The sequence below is a fragment of the Ovis canadensis genome, chromosome 22, assembly GCF_042477335.2.
Source record: "Ovis canadensis isolate MfBH-ARS-UI-01 breed Bighorn chromosome 22, ARS-UI_OviCan_v2, whole genome shotgun sequence".
In the NCBI taxonomy this organism is placed as follows: domain Eukaryota; kingdom Metazoa; phylum Chordata; class Mammalia; order Artiodactyla; family Bovidae; genus Ovis; species Ovis canadensis.
The window spans coordinates 54,977,898-54,998,390 of record NC_091266.1 but is presented as its reverse complement, the minus strand read 5'-3'; the positions used below and the strand labels follow the sequence as shown (position 1 = coordinate 54,998,390).

The window sequence follows — 20,493 nt, the reverse complement described above, 5'->3', positions numbered from 1 at the left end:
ATGGACGGCAGCACACCAGGCTTCCCTGTCCTTCATCATCTCCTGGAGTTTTATTACACACACATTATAATTATCTGGTTATGGGTGTCTTTCTCTTTAAACAAAGAGGCCAGGGATCAACTTACTAGTCTTCATTTTTCTTCCTTCTCCTCATCTGTGGCCCTTCTGTCCAGCACAGCGCCTGTTGAGCAATACTAGGCAGATTACCCTTCCCGAACTCTGACCCCACCTCCCTCCAACCTCACCTTAGCGAGGCTGTCCTGACCACAGGCTAATGTCTATGCTGAAGTGTCTGTGTTTTGGACCATATGAAACCTGACTTCCCTACGTCTCTGAGCTAGGAGTGGATCCCCAGAACACAATTCAATGGCTGGCGTGTGACCTGTAATGACCTGGGGGAAAATGATGAACCAAGCCCTCAGGCTCTGCTTTTAGGAATGTGAAGTAAGAAGCAGCATTGGCAGAAGACAGGGGTGTGAGTGAGTCACATAAGGGAGAGAACACGGGTGAAGACTGAGGGACCCTGGCTACCCAAGTGTCCAGAGCTTCCTTGGCTCCAGGCTGCCCTCCAGCTCTCATCTGACTTTTGAGCTCCAATTTCCCCATCGTGGTAGCCAGCCTCCAGGTTGGCCCCATGACCATTCCCTTCTGGTACTCGCCTCTGCATAATCCCTTCTCACACTGAATAAAGCTGACTTGTGGGGCCAATAGGATATCGCAAAAGATGGGGTGTGTGACTTCCAACATAGAACGTAAAAGACATTGCAGATTCCTCCTTGGTCTCTCAAATCAGTCCCTTTGGCAGAAGCCAGTCACCACACTGAAGACAGTCAAGCATCCGCGTAAAGAGGCCCTTATGGAGAGGCGCTGACCAGCAGCACCAGCTTGTGCATGAGTCACCAGGGAAGTGGATCCTCCTGTCTCAGTCAAACCTTCAGGTGACTGCAATCCAGGCTGACATCATTTTTTTTTTAATTGGAGGATAATTGCTTTACAATATTGTGTTGGTTTCTGCCCTACATCAAAATGAATCAGCCATAGGCATATATATATGTACATATGTCTCCTACATCTTGAACCTCCCCTGGCTAACATCTTGGCTGCATGAGCCCAAACCTCCAGCCAAGCTGCTCCCAAACTCTGACCCATAGGCACTAAGTGAGATAATAAGTGTTTCCTGTTGTTTTAAGCCACAAAATTTGAGAGTAATATGTTATGCACCAATCAGTCAGTTCAGTTCAGTCGCTCAGTCGTGTCCGATTCTTTGCGACCCCATGGACTGCAGCACACCAGGACTCCCTGTCCATCACCACCTCCCAGAGCCTACTCAAACTCATGTTCATTGCATCCACGATGCCATCCAACCATCTCATATTCTGTCATCCCCTTCTCCTCCCACCTTCAATCTTTCCCAGCTTCAGGGGCTTTCCAAATGAATCAGCTCTTTGCATCAGTTGGCCAAAGTATTGGAGTTTCAGCTTCAGCATCAGTCCTTTTAATGAATATTCAGGACTGATTTCCTTTAGGATTGACTGGTTGGATCTCCTTGCAGTTCAAGGGACTCTCAAGAGTCTTCAACAACACAGTTCAAAAGTATCAATTCTTCTGCGCTCAGCTTTCTTTATAGTCCAACTCTCCCATCCATACATGACTGCTGGAAAAACCACAGCCTTGACTAGACAGACATTTGTTGGTAAAGTAATATCTCTGCTTTTTAATATGCTGTCTTGGTTGGTCATAGCTTTTCTTCCAAGGAGTAAGCATCTTTTAATTTCATCGCTGCAGTCACCATCTGCAGTGATTTTGGAGCCCCCCAAAATAAACTCTGTCACTGTTTCCATTGTTTCCCCATCTATTTGCCGTGAAATGATGGGACCAGATGCCATGATCTTAGTTTTCTGAATGTTGAGCTTTAAGCCAACTTTTTCACTCTCCTCTTTCACTTTCATCAAAAGGCTCTTTAGTTCTTCTTCACTTTCTGCCATAAGGATGGTGTCATCTGTATATCTGAGGTTATTGATATTTCTCTGTGCAATCTTGATTCCAGCTGGTGTTTCATCCAGCCCAGCGTTTCTCATGACATACTCTGCATATAAGTTACATAAGCTGGGTGACAATATACAGCCTTGACGTACTCCTTTTCCTATTTGGAACCAGTCTGTTGTTCCACGTCCAGTTCTAACTGTTGCTTCCTGACCTGCATGTAGATTTCTCAAGAGGCAGGTCAGGTGGTCTGGTATTCTCATCTCTTTAAGAATTTCCCACAGTTTGTGGTGATCCACAGAGTCAAAGGCTTTGCCATAGTCACTAAAGCAGAAATAGATATTTTTCTGGAACACTGTTGCTTTTTCGATAATCCAGCAGATATTGGCAATTTGATCTATGGTTCCTCTGTCTCTTTTAAATCTAGCTTGGCTAGAAGTTCACGGTTCACATATTGCTGAAGCCTGGCTTGAAGAATTTTGAAAATTACTTTACTAGCGTGTGAGATGAGTGCAATTGTGCGGCAGTATGAGCATTCTTTGGCATTGCCTTTCTTAGGGATTGGAATGAAAACTGACCTTTTCCAGTCCTATGGCCACTGCTGAGTTTTCCAAATTTGCTGACATATTGAGTGCAGCACTTTCACAGCATCATCTTTTAGGATTTGAAATGCAGCAATACAGCTAACTAATACAGTCTTTTTGTTGATCTACAATAAAAAATTCTTTACAATAAAAATTCGCTGTATTGGCTTGTTTGTAAATACTCACTATTTACTCACTGCTACCTTGTGTAGTTGGTAGGTTCTCATCCACATTCTAGGGACAGCCTGTGCCCAGGGATTAGCAATTGCTCCATTGAAACCATAGGGCTTCCCTGGTGGCTCCAATGAGAAAGAATCTGCCTACAATGCCGGAGACCCAGGTTCAGTCACTGGGTTGAGACGACCCCCTGGAGAAGGGAATGGCTACCCACTCCAGTATTCTTGCCTGTAAAATCCCATGGACAGAGGAGCCTGGTGGGTTATGGTCCATAATGTCACAAAGAGTCGGACATGACTGAGCAACTGAGCATGCAATCCCAATAAATTAACTTTACATTGAAAATATTTGCATTAATACATGGATAAAGCACTTTTTGCAATTCTTTCACATACATTCAGGATCAATAGGGTTTGTTTACTGAACAAATATTTATTGACTTCCTACTATGTGTTAAGAGTTAGAAAACATAGAGAAAGGAATCAGAAATTATTATTGCCATCAAGGAATTTATAATCTAGTGGGAGCATTATAACGTGTATATAGGGACTTCCCTGATGGTCTAGTGGCTAAGACTTTGAGCTCCCAATGCAGGGGGCCCAGGTTCAATCCCTGGTCAGGGAACTAGATCCCACATGCCGCAACTAAGAGTTGCAACTAAAGATCCTGCATGCCACAACTAAAACCCATACTGGCCAAATAGATAAATAAATAGATAATTTTTAAAACGTGTATATAAATAACTAAAATACCATGTGGAAACTTCTAAAACCTTAACACTTGGAAATGAGCACTGGCCTTCTCCTGCTACTACTAAGTCACTTCAGTCATGTCTGACTCTTCGCGACCCCATGGACTCCAGCCTATCAGGCTCCTCCACCCATGGGATTTTCCAGGCAAAAGTACTGGAGTGGAGTGCCATTGCCTTCTCTGGGCCTTCTCCTGAGTGTTGCATAAAAGCTTTAAGTGGATAATCTTCTCTTCTTGGATGTGATATCTATAAGGCAGGGTGGGTGGGGGTTGTCTTTAACTCTAACACCTGTGACAGTACTTGGCACACAGTAAATATTTCTTTAGTGAATCTCACTGAGTCCTCACAGCCATATGAAAAAAGCAGAGTAGTAGAGCCAGACGTCCTGGAACGAGAAGTCAAGTGGGCCTTAGGAAGCATCACTACAAACAAAGCTAGTGGAGGTGATGGAAATCCAGCTGAGCTACTTCAAATCCTAAAAGATGATGCTGTGAAAGTGCTGCACTTAATATGCCAGCAAATTTGGAAAACGCAGCAGTGGCCACAGGACTTGAAAAGGACAGTTTTCGTTCCAATCTCAAAGAAAGGCAATGCCACAGAATGTTCAAACTACCAAACAATTGCACTCATCTCACACGCTAGTAAAGTAATGCTCAAAATTCTCAAGCGAGGCTTCAATAGCACATGAACCAAGAATTTCCAGATGTTCAAACTGGATTTAGAAAAGGCAGAGAAACCAGAGATCAATTTTCCAACATTTGTTGGATCATTAAAAAAAGCAAGAGAGTTTCAGAAAAAATCTACTTCTGCTTTATTGACTACACCAAAGCCTTTGACTGTGTGGATCACAACAAATTGTGGAAAATTCTTGAAGAGAAGGGAATACCAGGCCATCTTTCCTGACTCCTGAGTAATCTGTATGCAGGTCAAGAAGGAACAGAACCAGGCATGGAACAACAGACTGGTTCCAAATTGGAAAAAGAGTATATCAAGGCTGTATATTGTCACTCTGCTTATTTAACTTATATGCAGAGTACAACATGTGAAATGCTGGGTTAGATGAATCACAAGCTGGAATCAAGTTTGCTGGAAGAAATATCAATAACCTCAGATATGCAGATGATACCATCCTTATGCCAGAAAGCAAAGAGGAACTAAAGAGCCTCTTGATGAAAGTGAAAGAGAAGAGTGAAAAAGCTGACTTAAAACTCAACATTCAGAAAACTAAAATCATGGCATCTGGTCCCATCACTTCATGGCAAATAGATGGGGAAACAATGGAAACAGTGACAGACTTTATTTTGGGGGGCTCCAAAATCACTGCAGATGGTGACCACAGTGATGAAATTAAAAGACACTTGCTCCTTGGAAGAAAGGTTATGACCAACCTAGACAGCATATTAAAAAGTAGAGATATTACTTCACCAACAAATGTCCATCTAGTCAAAGCTATGGTTTTTCCAGTAGTCAAGAATGGAGGTGAAAGTTGGACCATAAAGAAAACTGAGTGCTAAAGAACTGATGCTGTTGAACTGCGCTGTCAAAGATTTTTGAGAGTCCCTTGGACTGCAAGGAGATCCAACCAGTCAATCCTAAAGGAAATCAGTCCTGAATATTCCTTGGAAGGACTGATACTGAAGCTGAAACTCCAATACTTCGGCCACCTGATGTGAAGAATTGACTCACTGAAGAAGACCCTGATGCCGGGAAAGATTGAAGGCAGGAGGAGAAGGGGATGACAGGGGATGAGATGGTTGGATGGCCTGGGTGACTCAAAGGACATGAGTTTGAGCAAGCTCCAGGAGTTGGTGATGGACAGGGAGTCCTGGTGTGCTGCGGTCCATGGGGTCGCAAAGAGTCGGACACAACTGAGCCACTGAACTGAACTGGGAGTAGTTTTGGCATAGAATCAGTCTCCTAAATTTGGATCTGGGCTCCATTACGTGCAGGGGAGTGATCTTGGAGAAGTTACTGGCCCTCTCCATTACTCCATGACTCAGTTTCTTGACACAAAGAGTGAGGGTCATTGGATTGTGCTAAGTCACTTCAGTCATAGCCGACTCTTTGCAATACTATGGGCTGTAACCTCCCAGGCTCCTCTGTCCATGGGATTCTCCAAGCAAGAATATGGGAGTGGGTTGCCAAGCCCTCCTTCAGGGAATCTTCCCAACCCAGGGATGGAACCCATGTCTCTTAAGTCTCCTGCATTGGAAGGCAGGTTCTTTATGACTAGCACCACCTGGGAAGCCTGAGGATCATCACAGGCATCTAGTTATATTACCTAATCATGCTATCTCACAGAGTTCCTGAGGCTCACAAGAGATAATTCATGTAAAATACTTGGAACAGTGCCTGACACATAATAAGTGCTCAAATGTTAGCCCCAGTTAGAATCACTATGATGATGCCCGTTTTACAAAGAAATGGAGGCTTAGAGATGTTAAGTAAGCATAGGTACATGCTTTTAACTGTATCACTCTAATATTTCCTTAAAAGGTGTTAAGGGATGGTAGACCAAGATTGCTGCTAAGTCGCTTCAGTAGTGTCCAACTCTGTGCGACCCCATAGATGGCAGCCCACCAGGCTCCCCCGTCCCTGGGATTCTCCAGGCAAGAACACTGGAGTGGGTTGCCATTTCCTTCTCCAATGCATGAAAGTGGAAAGTGAAAGTGAAGTCACTCAGTCATGTCTGACTCTTAGCAACCCCATGGACTGCAGCCCACCAGGCTCCTCCTCCCATGGGATTTTCCAGGCAAGAGCACTGGAGTGGGTGCCATCGCCTTCTCCGGGACCAAGATTAGTGTCACGATATTTTCTTGTAAAGTAAAAAGGTAAAAGAGAGTGAGGGGTTAAGGCTCCAAGCTTCCACAGCAAGGGGCGCAGGTTTGATCCCTAGTCCAGAAACTAAGATCCCACATCCTATGAGGTTCAGACTGGGGATGGGGGTGGGGAGGAGAGTGAATTCTCATCTAAAGAGGAGATGATCAAGTTAATGGAGCAACTCTTCTGAAAACAATATGTTCTAAACGAAGGTCAACTGGATTCTGGCCACAAGTTACTTTTGCTATTATGACCTCCCTTCTCAGGCAGCTGATTGTTTCAGAGAAGACCCCTGGGGTTGGGGAGTGGGAGCCAAGGCTGCAGAACTCACCAGACGGTTCGCAGCACAGCTGAGAAACACCAGGGAGAGCAGAATTGCTAATCACGCTGTCTGCTGATGTAAACTCTATTTGGATCCGATAATGTTTTTAAATAACCTCAAACACAATTAGCACCCTGAGGAGGAGGGGCTGGTTGAATGACTAGAGAAATATCATTCAGATGGTTCATTAACTAATTACAGCGCTCCACAAACAGTGTCTGGGAGGCAGGGGGCTGTGAGCTGAGTCACAGGGCTGAGTTAGGGACCACAATTCAGCACACTCTTCTGGCACTAGCATCAGGAGGTGACTTTTTTTTTTTTTAATTTGGCTGTGCTGGGTCTTAGTTGCACGTGGGATCTTTAGCTGTGGCATTCGGGATCTAGTTCCCTGCCCGGACATTGATCCTCAGCCCCGCACTGGAAGCACAGAGTCCCAACTACTAGACTACCAGGGAATTCCCAGGAGATAGCATTCTTAATTGACAAAGAGGGACTCTTCCTTTCTTGCTAGCTGTTTCCCTAGCATCAGTGGGAAGCTGGTAGGGGAGGCCTGGAAATACTTCCATGCCAGGGCTACAGGACTTCAAAAGCTCTGTTCCTCTCCATGCTAACTCCTTGCGCTCACAACCAAAGTCAGACTCTCAGAGAGCTTAGACAGGGCAGGCCGGTGTTGGGTCACTCTTTCGGTTAATGAATCTGTTGTCTCCTCTGTCTTGAGCACTGGGTGGAAGAATGTATCCTGGGGAGAAGAGGGCACCTGCTGTCCTACTGCAATCTTGCAGCCCGAAAAACTTGAATTCTCCCTGCATGGGACAGAGGTGTCCATGCAGAGTCAGGGCTGGTTGTATTGCCACCATGGAGAGGTTAAAAAAATAGTTTGAAGTTGTAGAAAGTGTTTGCAAAGCACGTAGGAATGCCTGCAACTTAGGACAGGCCCCTGATTTTTTCCCCCTTCGACTGGGCTGGATTTTTGTTGCCCATGCAGGATCTTTAGAGTTTCCCCAGTGGCTCAGCAGTAAAGCATTCACCTGCAATAAAGGAGATGCAGGGGATGTGGGTTCAGTCCCTGGGTCAGGAAGATACGCCTGGCGAAGGAAAAGGCCACCTATGCCAGTATTCTTGTCTGGAAAATTTCATGGATAGAGGAGTCTGGTGGGCTACAGCCCATGGGGTGGCAAAGAGTCAGACACATCTGAAGCGACTGAGGCGCATGCATGCAAGATCTTTAGTTGGAGCATGTGGATTCTAGTTCTCTGACCAGGGACCGAACCCAGGACCCCTGCGTTGGGAGTGCGGAGTGTTAACCACTAGACCACAAGGGAAGTCCCTGAGCAGGCCACTCTTTGAATCTTAGTTTTCTGAGCTGCAAGGGAGTTAGCATAATAATCTCCTTCAAAGAGTCATCAGATCAAATCACGAAAGGATGTAGAGATTTTAGCATGGTGCTTGGCAAGAAGCCAGGACGCTGTCAGTTCTCCTTTATGTCATTTGATCACACGCACGCTGTTACTCACATCCTTCAGAGGAGAGTAGATTCAGACCTCGGCTCCTTCCCCCAGGCATGCTCCTCCAGCATTCAGTCAGCATTCAGACTCTCTCGACGTTTGGCCAGCCTTGTGATGGAGCTGAAGACTGACTACTCACAACTCTTTTTCTAAATTTTTTAAAGAAATCAGTGTCAGTAGCACACTATTAGAATTGGCAACCTCCTCCCCCAGCTTTGTTTTGAAAACAGCCTTCTTTTAGAGGAATATAATTAAGCCTAGCTGGCTATATGACCCTATTTTTCTATTTTCCTCCAAAGAGGAGGCCAGATATTTCTGGGGCCAAATACAGGATTAACATTTCTTAGCCTAGTAAACACACCCATCTGGATGCAGCGTGGGGAGCATTAGCGCTCCAAACGTTTCCTGTAATCAGCTTGAACGATCCAGGCCACAAGCTTGGAAATTGAATTCTAGAAGTGATTTTCCCGTCGTGGAAGCTATTTCAATTACGGCTTCTGCAGATGAAACTCAGATAAGCCACAAACACAAGCCTTGCACATTTATGTAATGTGTCTGTACAATGGGAACCTTGTGCCGCACAAGGAAGAGGCCACCTGGAGGCTCAGGACACAGGTGCCAGCCAGGGCCACCTGCCTGCTCGGAGCGGCCACGGTGAGCCAGGTGTCAGGTGAGACTCTGAGCAACCGCAGGTGACCAGAATCCAGGCCCCATCCTTAAATCCTGGCAGTGAAAAGAAGACGAGATTCATTGCAGGAAGTTGGCAGGGCGGTTGACTCTGGTGCCGTAAAAGCAGTAGCTCAGCTTGGAGTTGAGGGTGTGACATCTGAATTGAATTCCCAAGGGAAGGGAGGGCATTGCAGGCAGAGGGAAGAGCAAACCAGGACCCAGAGCTATGAAATGTGTGTGTGTGTATGCCCGTGTCTCCAGGCTGCCCCGGGTTCGAGCGGGAGTGGCAGGAGACTAGCTTTGCCCTTCACCATCATTTTTAGCCTCAGAAAGTCCTTAAGGAACTGCCCCAGGAGCTTATCTCCAAGACACCAGACTTCTAGGGCATGAGATTCAGAGCTCCATGAGCCCTCCCAAGAAATACAGAGGCCACGCTGTTGCATTTCCAAGCTGGATCTCTAGAGGACCATGGGGCCTGAGCATTAGTATCAGAGTCCGTGGGTGCAACAGTGGCCAGTCCATGGAGGCTGAGGCACCAGAGCCCAGGTGGAAATTCTAGGATACAGCCGTCAGTCTGGGAAGGTCTCAGCTGTAGACGGCAGGAATAAGATTCAGGGCAGTTTCAGAGGTCATTAGGCAGGTAGCCCTTGGGCGATCTGGGAGCAGAGGCCACTTTGCCCAGCGATCCTTCAGTGAAGAAGACTCTAGAGAAGACAGAGGCCGGCTCATGAGGTGGGAGCCTTGCACTTGTTCACTTTTTGTGTGCTACACAATTTGGGTGAGGGATGCTTTGTAAGGGGATTCCCATGCGGCTCAGTGGTAAAGAATCCACCTACCAATGTAGGAGACTCAAGAGACTCGGGTTCGATCCCTGGATTGGGAAGATCCCCTGGAGAAGGGAATGGTGACTCATGCCAGTATTCTTGCCTGGAAAAGTCCATGGACAGAGGAGCCTGGCAGGTTATAGTCCATGGGGTTGCAAAAGTCAGACACGACTGAGCAACTGAACCTATGAAATTTGTGACACCTGGCTAACATCAGCTCATCGTGGGAAGCCCACAGTAGGAATTCAGAGGGAAGCAGATAAACCTGAGTTCAAGTCCTAATCTTGCAATTTGCTGCGGGCCTTGAATTAGAGTTTCACGAAGTGCCAGATTCCTAGGTGTTAAAATGGGGATTAGGGAGTCCACAGATTATTGTGAGTGTCAAATGAAGTGTTAGTGAAAGATCTGGCATCATGGTGAGTATTGGATGGTAACGGGTTTTATCCAGGTGTCCCTGGATAAAAGTTTGCAGCCAGTAGCTAATCTTGCATTATTTAGGGTACTGAGAGACAGTGTTACCCTTCAGTTTTGAGGCCTCCTTACTGTCATCCTCATGGCAGTGGGGTCGGCTCATCTATAATCACATGCTAAGGAAACAAAATTGAGGGGCTCCTGAAGGGCCTCCCACTGGCCTCTCCTCTTTCCTTCTTCCACTGAGACTCTTCTGATAGCCTTATCCATGCAAAGCTGCCAGAAAAGAGTGCATGCAGTGAGAAGTGATGCAACTTGAAATTTCATTCACTGTCATAACAGAACTTGTTGGGCTTGAACATTTTCACTGCCCTTCTCAGTGTCAAAATCCAAGAGGCAAAGATTTTATGAGAGAAATAATGTAGATTCAAAGTTAAAAAAAAAAAAAAATCTAGGACACTGAAACTGAGTTGCTCTTCTGCTCCTGGCCTCAGTTTCCTAGTCTGTAATTGAGAGATCATAGTAATAACTTCCTCTCAGGGTTACTGTCGGAGAAGGCAATGGCAACCCACTCCAGTACACTTGCCTGGAGAATCCCAGGGACAGGGGAGCCTGGTGGGCTGCCATCTATGGGGTCGCACAGAGTTGGACACTGAAGCGACTCAGCAGCAGCAGCAGCAGCAGCAGCAGCAGCAGCAGCAGCAGCAGCAGCAGCAGCAGCAGCAGCAGGGTTACTGTGGAGAGTGAATGAAAGTATTGAAAAACGCTTGGTGCAGGGACTTCCCTGGTGGTCCAGTGGTTAAGATTTCATCTTCCAATGAAGGGGCCGCAGGTTCAATCCCTGGTCGGGGAGCTAAGATCCCATATGCCTCGTGGCCAAAAAACCAAAACATAAAACAGAAGCAATACTATAAAAAATTCAACAAATATTATTAAAAATGGTCCACAGAGAGAGGGAGTGGGAAATGCTTGGTGCAATGCCTGGCAGAGAGGAAGCACCTCACATATGTTAATGATAGTCATCACAGCCATTCTACTCCCAGACATGATGTAGGGTCTCTTTCCAGAAATACTCTGTGCTTCCAAGAAAATGTATCTACGTACACATCTTCACAGAGAGATGTTACACGTAATGCTCTGCAGCATGCTTGTGTTCACTTAATAAGCTTGGGCATGTTTCCATATTCAAGCATATTGATTTCCCACATTCTTTTTAAATAACTGGGCACTATTTCATTGAATAGGTACCATAATTTATATGACCAAAGGAGAGCATTTAAACTATAATGCTTGAATTATAGTTCAAGAGACACAAGAGACATGGGTTCGGAACCCTGGGTCAGGAAGATTGCCTGGAACTTGGGGACTTCCCTGGAGGTCCAGAGGTTAAGACTCAGCGTTCTCAATGTAAGGCATGCCAGTTTGATCCCTAGTCAGAGAATTAAGATCACACTAGCCAAAAACTAAATTAATAAATAAAATAACCTATTTTGAAGCTCTCTGTAAAATTTTTTTAATTGAAAAAAATTTTAAATAAAAAATATAATTACAAACTTGTCCAGAGTTTCTATATTTGAATATACATGAAAACAACCATTTGAATAATTCAAACATCCTCTACAACATTTACAAAATCTTATAGTTTTGACCCACATTGTGTACCCAGAGTGGTACAGAGAGACAAACTGGAACCTCAGGTCAAGAGTGCTGTAGACTGGTCTGGACATGCCTAATGGGGCCGCTTAAACACTGTGAAGTTGCTATATTTATTCCAGGTTAATTTGGAACAGAATCAAGATTAAAAGAAGTGTAATAGCTGTTTGTTTACACTTTTAACGACAATGTAAAAGGACCAGTGGTTTTAGTGTTATTTTTCCATTTGGCTTCCTGGCACCTCGAAATTCAATCAATGTCCTGCTGTTCAGAGGTATTTTGAAGTGTGCCAAGTCTTAATTGAAGTGGAAGTGCCTGAAACCATAGTTAATACTGTGAGCAACAGGGAGTCGAATTTATGGAGGTAAACTGTTGCTAGCTCTGCATTTCAACTCCTCCTTGGCTCCTGGGGTCCATTTAAATTCTGAGAGTAGACTGGATGGTCGGGAGCTGGGCTGAGCCAGAGCAGCAGATTCTGGTGAGCTTCGGGTTACCTTGGAGTATAAGAAAAGAGTCTGCCACAGGGCCCAGGGCGGACCTCAGCCTGACGTGTGAAGCCTACTGAACACCCTGGGCACTGCACTGAGAGCTGGAGAGGCAGTGGACTGAAGAACGAGACTGGCTCCCTGTCCTGGGAGACTCCAGTCGGCGTGTATGCTAAGTCGTTTCAGTCGTGTCCAACTCTGTGCGACCCTATGGACTGCAGACCACCAGGCTTCTCTGTCTGTGGGATTTTCCAGGCAAGAGTACTGGAGCCGGTTGCCATTTCCTACTCCAGGCAATCTCCCTGACCCCGTGTTCGAACCCATGTGTCTTGTGTCTCTTGCATTGACAGGCAGATTCTTTGCCACTGTGCTACCTGGGAAGCCCTGGAACCAATATTGTACCAATTGATTCAAGGCAGAATCATCAATGAGTGCTAAAACCACTGGTAAAATAATGTTGGGGAAAGGATATTTACATCCACTCAAATGATCACATCATGAATTACTTAATAATTACAAACAGTGAGAAGTGTCTTTCCAAAGGAGAAATCTGGTGGACATCTTCACCAGTTATCTTCTTCAGTCTTCTTTAATGTGGCCAGTAATGGGACAAATCAACACCAGGTAGCTTCTAATGGGATGTGTTGAGGACACAGCATCACCTATAAGGAATTCCTACCAAAAATATTCAACCTGAATATAACTATAAGAAAATAATGAAATAAATCCAAATTGAGGGCCTGAACATTTTAAAAGTATCAATATAATTGAAGAAGAGATAAATTAGTACTTGAAAGCAGAAGTGAATGGAAAAGACTCAGCCTAGCTTAAACTACCCCTTAACTTAAAGGAGTAGAGATTGGATGAGGGGAGAGGAAACATATGGATAGAGAAACCTGGGGGTGGGCAATGCGCTAATTCTTAGGTGGGGTGGTAAGTATTCACTTTATTATCCTTGACACTTGTCATATATATTACATTCTTTAGTATATGTTACGTATGACATCATGTTTTAAAATGGCACTTTGGTGATGACCTAGAGGGGTAGGATGAGGGGGTGGGAGGGAAGCTCTTAGAAAGGTGGGATATATGTATACATACAGGTGATTCATGCTGTTATACAGCAGAAAATAACACAACACTGTAAAGTAATTACACTCCAATTAAAAAAAAAATTTTTTTAAGTGGAGAAGCAGTAAAAAATGTTCAACTTAAAAAAAAAAAAGGCATTTTAGTTAGGGCAAGTCCTGAAGTCCCAAATTCTACTTTTGGCCTATTTTCTCTAACGAGTGAAAGTGAAAGTGAAGTCGCTCAGTCCTGTCCAACTCTGCAACCCCATGGACTGTAGCCTACCAGGCTCCTCTGTCCATGGAATTTTCAGGCAAGAATACTAGAGAGGGTTGCCATTCCCTTCTCCAGGGGATCTTCCCCACCCAGGGATCGAACACGGGTCTCCCACATTGCAGGCAGATGCTTTACCATCTGAGCCACCAGGGAAGCACTTCTCTAGCTAGACCTAGTCCCAAAACAGAAGGCAATGGCCAGTAAGTGAGAGGCCGAGGAATCACTGACTGCTTCAAACCCCATGGCAGAGAAAGGAGGTAAGGTGGGCTGCATGGGTACTGCCCCTCTTGTCCGTGTTGGTTGGACCCTGAGGCCCGCTTACAGGTTCTGAAGTCTAGTATTTCTTACCCCAGAACTTAGATTTGAGTGTCAGACTTTGCAATCGTGATAAGAGGAAAAGAGCTTTCACGCAGATCCATCATCAGGGAGAAACACAGCCAGTGGCAAGAGCGAGGGAGCCAAGTGCAGAGCTGGTGCAGGTCTGGAGGAGAAAGGGGAAGGGAGGAGAGGTGGTTTGGTCATGTGCTCTTGGGCAGAGAGCAGGCCTGCCCTTTGCTACTCCTGCTATCATTTCACAGGAAGGGGCAGAGGCAAGAGCCACACTCCACCCGAGGTCCCTTTAGCTGAGTAACTGTCCACTGGCAGGTGTGGCCTATCTTGAGTTCCAGAGAAACTCCTCTTGACCTTGGTGGAATCAGGCGTAGGGCCAGAGGAGGACAGCAAGGACACTGAATTCCTTCTCTTGGAGGACAGTCCACTCCAAAGAGAGTGGACTTTTAATATTTTATAAGTGAAATTGACAGAGTTCTGGAGGCTTCATGAATGTTACATGGCTTCCTTTCCCCTCTCCTCCAGGAGCACACAGTCCCCTCTGTCCAAGCCTTTCAGATGGTGAGAAGCCTTTCAGATGGTGAGAAGTATTGTCACCCTTGCTCCCCAATGGGTCAGCTGGCGGGGACAGAGCTCCCTCTGCTGGCTCACACGCTGGAGACTCAGATGTTGAACTGAATCCTTCCTATGTGATATCAACTGCAAATAATTGTCATCATAACAATCTGTAACAACTTTTTATTATCTAGTACAAGTATCTATTGCTGTAGAAGAATACTCTAATATAAAGTGTAGCAAGGACTCTGGAATCAGTTCAGAACCTGTAACAGTGACCTATTTCTTAATTTCTGAGCCTCAGTTTTCTCATCTGTACAATGGGTATAATGATACTGGCTTAGGATCCAGTTAGCAAAACAGAAATTACATTAGTTGGTTTAACAAAGAGAAGTTGGGGGAACTTGTTACACATGTTGGAGGACTAAAAAGACAAAAATAGGTATTTTGAAGCTACAGAAAATAACCACAAGTGGCAGCTACCATTCCTTTGGTGGAGAGAAGAGGTTGGGGTTTTCAGAACTGCCTCAGTCATCTATTGCTACTCAACAAATCGCCTCAAAGCTTAGAGACTTCACATTGGGTGGGTTGGCTGGACAGATCTTCTGTGGGTCTCACCCGGGCTCACTTGTGCTACAATCTTTTGCTGGAAAGCAGGCTGAGTCATGCTGAGGGGTTGGCCTGTCTCTCTCTCTCTCTGTCTGTTCATCCTCAGGGAGGGCTGACTTGCTATAGTCCACAGGGTCGCAGAGTCCAACACAACTGAGCAACTGAACAGTATATTGGTGATGGTGGGAGCACCAGCCCAAAAAAATGAGCCCCAAAGCGCAAGTTCTGACCTATCCTCCTGTTAACTGATATCCCACTGACCATAGCAGATCACTTGGCCTAGCCCGAGTTACGGTGGAGGGGACTCCACGAGGTCACTGACCTCATGAGGTTATCATCCATCAAGGGTCACTGGTGTAACAGTTGATCACAAGGACCTATGGGATCTCTAGCTATTGCTCAGAACCTTGGAGGAGGGCCCTCATGGAGCTGGGGTGTAGACAGCTGAAGAGTGGGTACTACCCAGCCGTGCCGGGAATGTGGAAAGAAGCTGGAAATTGGAACCATCTGCTGTTCCCAGCAAGCAAATAGGAAGAAGTCCCTTCTGCCTTCCACACTCCCCCTTGTGGCCCTTTTTTGGCCAGCTGTGAGAGAAGAGCTGGAGCTTGCAGGCTCCCAGCCCTGGCAGGAATCACAGAGCCAGGGCGGAAGGTGGGCACTGAAACAGTTCCTCCCTTCCCTGGCAGGTGTAGTGAAGACGGGCACTGTCTGCACAGCCCAGACGAAATGTTCGATTATGAGTAACTATTTTTAAGATGCATTTTGGCCACGAGGCACGTGGGATCTTAGTTCCCCATTGTTGTTGTTCAGTCGCTAAGTCATGTTTGACTCTTTGTGACCCCATAGACTTCAGCATGCCAGGCTTTCCTGTCCTTCACCATCTCCCTCAGTTTGCTCAAACTCATGTCCACTGAGTCGGAGATACCATCCAACCATCTCATCCTCTGTGGCCACCTTCTCCTCCTGCCTTCAATCTTTCCCAGCATCAGGGTCTTTTCCAGTAAGTCAGTTCTTCACATCAGGTGGTGAAAATATTGGAGCTTCAGCATCATTCCTTCCAATGAATAGTCATTGACTGGTTTGATCTTCTTGCTGTCCAAGGGACTCTCAAGAGTCTTCTCCAGCATCACAATTCGAAAGCATCAATTCTGATGCTCAGCTTTCTTTATGGTCCAACTCTCACATCCATACCAGGAATCAAACCCATACCCCCTGCACTGGAAGGCGAAGTCTCAACCACTGGACTGCCAGGGAAGTCCTGGAGATAACTATTTTTCTGTTTTTAATTCTTTTTTCATCTTTCTTGAGCACAATTGCTAAACTCTTACTGCACTGTGTGAAACTCTCACTGTACTAACTACCACACAGTGAGATAAAATTTAGAGACAGCTGAGGCTTTTGTTTTATCACAGTTTTGTGGCCCTCATCCATAAATGCCATGACATTTATCATCTCAAGTTTCCCAGGTGGCTCTAGTGGTCAAGAATCTGCCTGCCAGCGCAGAAGGTACAAGAGACATGGGTTCAATCTCCGAGTCAGGAAGATTCCCTAGAGAAGGGCATGGCAACTCACTCGAGTATTCTTGCCTAGAAAATTCCGTGGACAGAGGAGCCTGGCGGGCTACAGCCCACGAGGCCGTGGAGAGATGGGCATGACTGAGCAAAACACAGGCTATTTATCATCTCAGGCCAGAGTGTGTCAGGAACCAGGACTGTTATAGCAGTTCACAGAGCATCTGAGTGGATTTTTCAAACATATAAGACACTGGTCTTGAGAACTATACTTTTCAGTTGCAAGAGCAGGGTTTATTAAGAGAGGAAAGATTTCCTGAGGTCTCAGAGACCAAGAGCCTGGAGGACTCAGAATACAGAGCTCATACCAAAAGGCACAGAGAGGAAAGGAAGCCATGAGGTCTCTGAAATAGTTTTCTTGTTTTTTTTTTTTTTTCTGCTCCAAAGAGATGATAGTGACAAACTACAGGAGAGAAAGAATCAGAGGGGCTTAAATGGATCTGATATGTGGGGCTGCAGGAGAGGCCCTGTAGTCTGGCCTTACCAGGAGTCAGTCATAAGGGTTTCCACAAATGGCCATGGGAATGTCAAGGATAGATTTACTTATTCTGTCTCAAAAAGCCAGGAACAGCCTCATATCTGCAAGACACAGACAACACTCAAACTGGGAAACTGAAATGAATCAGGGATCTATTTACGAAAGTGTGGGCAGGGTTTAGTAACAGCCGCAAGGAGGAGTTGCTACAGTAGCCTAGTACTAATAATAACTGGGAGCTATCAACTACCACTGTTAGGCCTGACGGAGCAAGAAGGAGGACCAGTTACTAGAACCTGGTGAGCTGTATGTTGAAGACTGCTGGTTATGTTTTAGGGGACATGACCAGCTGAGGGTAGCAACCCAGTGGGTAGGAAGTTGTGGGAATAAATACTGTCTTTTCTTTCTTTCAACCTCTTAATACAAGGGGTGCTAGATTACATGGGAAATACCTATGCTAAAATATTGCTGAAATTCAAATTTAACTGGGTGTCTTGTTTTTTATCTGGCAAGACTAGCCGGTACTCCCCATTGGCTGAACCAAGACAGAAGCCAGAGCCCAGGACAAGCTACTGATGCCATCATGGGTCCCTTTGGGTTTTATTTTGTAGTCAATAGGGATAGTGGTAGATTTTCAGGAAAAGGATAAATATTAAGTAATACTTTATTTAATATTCACAGCAACACTACTTGTGAGAGTATAGTGAATGTGCTAGTCTCTCAGTGTGTCCACTCTTTGCAACGCTATGGACTGTAGCCTGCCAGGTTCTGCTGCCCACGGAATTCTCCAGGCAAGAATACTGAAGTGGATAGCCATTCCCTTCTCTAGGGGATCTTCCCAACCCAGGGATCGAACCAGGGTCTCTAGTATTGCAGGCAGATTCCTAACCATCTGAGATACCAAGAAAGCCTATGGTGGTGAAGTCGCTCAGTTGTGTCCGACTCTTTGCGACCCCGTGGACTGTAACCTACTAGGCTTCTCCGTCCATGGGATTCTCCAGGCAAGAATACTGGAGTGGGTTGCCATTTCCTTCTCCAGGGGATCTTCCCGACCCAGGGATTGAACCCAGGTCTCCCGCATTGGAGGCAGACGCTTTAACCTCTGAGCCACCAGGGAAGCCCCACCAAGTGATAGCATAAAATGCACATTAATGAAAGAATGAATAAACTGCAATGGTCACAAGGTGGAATGTAACACAGCAGCAAAAATAAACTGAAGACACAAACAACAACATGGATTTTTTTGTTGTTGTTAACCATGTCAGTTTATTGGTATCTGGATTTTTTAATAAAAACATCTTAAATAAAAACAGCTAAACAAAAAAATAAAGTATATTTAACTTATGTAGGGTACATGTCTTAAATTTGATGTACATATTATTTCTTTTATATACATATTGTCTTATGTTGATATCCTAACCAATCCTGAATAATCATTGGAAGGACTGTTGCTGAAGCTGAGGCTCTAATACTTTGGCCACCAGATGAGAAGAGCCGACTCATTGGAAAAGACCCTGAGGCTGGGAAATAATTGAAGGCAAAAGGAGAAGAGGGCACCGGAGGATGAAATAGTTAGATGGCATCACTGATTCAATGGACATGAATTTGAGCAAACTCTGGGGGACAGTGGAGGACAAAGAAGCCTGGCATGCTACATTTCATGGGGTCACAAACGGTCAGACAAAACTAAACAAGGGAACAATAAAAAGTGTTTTTTTAATTGCATTTATTTGTTAATTTTGGCCGTGCTGGGTCTCTCGTGTGGGCTTTTCTCCAGTTGCAGAGAGTGGGGGCTACCCTCTAGCTGGGGTGCGTGGGCTTCTCACCACGGCGGCTCCTCCGGTGGGGAGCACGGGCTCTAGGGCTCTTGGGCTTCAGAAGCTGTGGCTTGTGGGCTCAGTAGCTGCAGCTCCTGGACTCCAGAGCACAGGCTCAGTAGTCGTGGCGCACAGGTTTAGCTGCTCCGAGGCATGTGGGATCTTCTCGGATTGGGGATCGAACCCGTTTCTTCTGCATTGGCAGATGGATTCCAAAGCACTGAGCCACAGGGAAGCCCAACAATTATTTTTAACACAATTATTATATTCCAGATTCATTCTCAACCTCTATGTATCACTAAGTAGGAAGTTTTGTGTTACCATACAGTTTATTGTCAGTAGAAAAATTTTCTTTACATGATTGCCTCTTGTGCATTTTTAGCATATTTTTATGATGGTATAATTATTATGTAGTCAAGTAACTATGACAATAGATGGGGAAACAGTGGAAATAGTGACAGATTTTATTTTGGGGGGGCTCCAAAATCACTGCAGATGGTGACTGCAGCCATGAGATTAAAAGATGCTTACTTCTTAGAAGATAAGTTATGACCAACCAAGACAGCATATTAAAAAGCAGAGATATTACTTTGTCAACAAAGGTCCGTCTAGTCAAGGCTATGGTTTTTCCAGTAATCATGTATGGATGTGAGAGTTGGACTATAAAGAAAGCTGAGCACCCAAGAATTGATGCTTTTGAACTGTGGTGTTGGAGAAGACTCTTGAGAGTCCCTTGGACTGCAAGGAGATCCAACCAGTCCATCCTAAAGATCAGTCCTGAGTGTTCATTGGAAGGACTGATGTTGAAGCTGAAACTCCAATACTTTGGCCACCTGACGTGAAGAGCTGACTCATTTGAAAAGACCCTGATGCTGGGAGGGATTGGGGGCAGGAGGAGAAGGGGACAACAGAGGATGAGATGGCTGGATGGCATCACCAACTCAATGGACATGAGTTTGGTTAAACTCCGGGAGTTTGTGATGGACAGGCAGGCCTGGCATGGTGCAGTCCATGGGGTTGCAAAGAGTCAGACATGACTGAGCGACTGAACTGAACTGTTAAAAAATCAAGCTATAAAGTAGTTCTATTATATCCCCAAATCTCCACAAACTCTCCTATAGTCAACTCCTCCTCCAGCCCTCAATCTCTGGCAACCACTTACCTGTCTTCCATTCCTACAGTTTTGTCTTTTTCAGAATTTCATATAAATGGAGTCACACAGCATGTAGACTTTGGAACCTGGCTTCTTTTGAATGAAAGAATAAAGCGTAATGCATTTGAGATTCATTCCTGTTGTCATATGCAAATTTCATTCCTTTTCATTGTTAAATGGGATTCCACTGTACAAATAGTGTATCAGTTTATTCAGAAGTTTAAGGACATTTAGGATATATATCAATCAGGACTGATATGTGTCAATCCCCAAAAAAGCAGATCCAGTAAGATACGTGTGTGTGTGTGTGTGTGTGTGTGTGTACACATCTCTCTCTCTTGCTCAGTTGTATCTGACTGTGACTCTATGGACTGTAGCCCACTAGGGTCCTCTGTCCATGGAATTCTCCAGGCAAGCATACTGGAATGGGTTGCCATTCTCTTCTCCAGGGCATC

At 45.3% G+C, this 20,493-nt stretch overlaps 1 non-coding gene across 1 annotated transcript; it reads left to right on the top strand.

The window, feature by feature from the left end:
* The first annotated feature begins 3,295 nt into the window (after positions 1-3,295).
* TRNAG-CCC (transfer RNA glycine (anticodon CCC)) lies at positions 3,296-3,368 on the top strand. Its single transcript has one exon. It is a non-coding gene; the product is annotated as a tRNA-Gly (tRNA).
* The last annotated feature ends 17,125 nt before the right edge of the window (positions 3,369-20,493 follow it).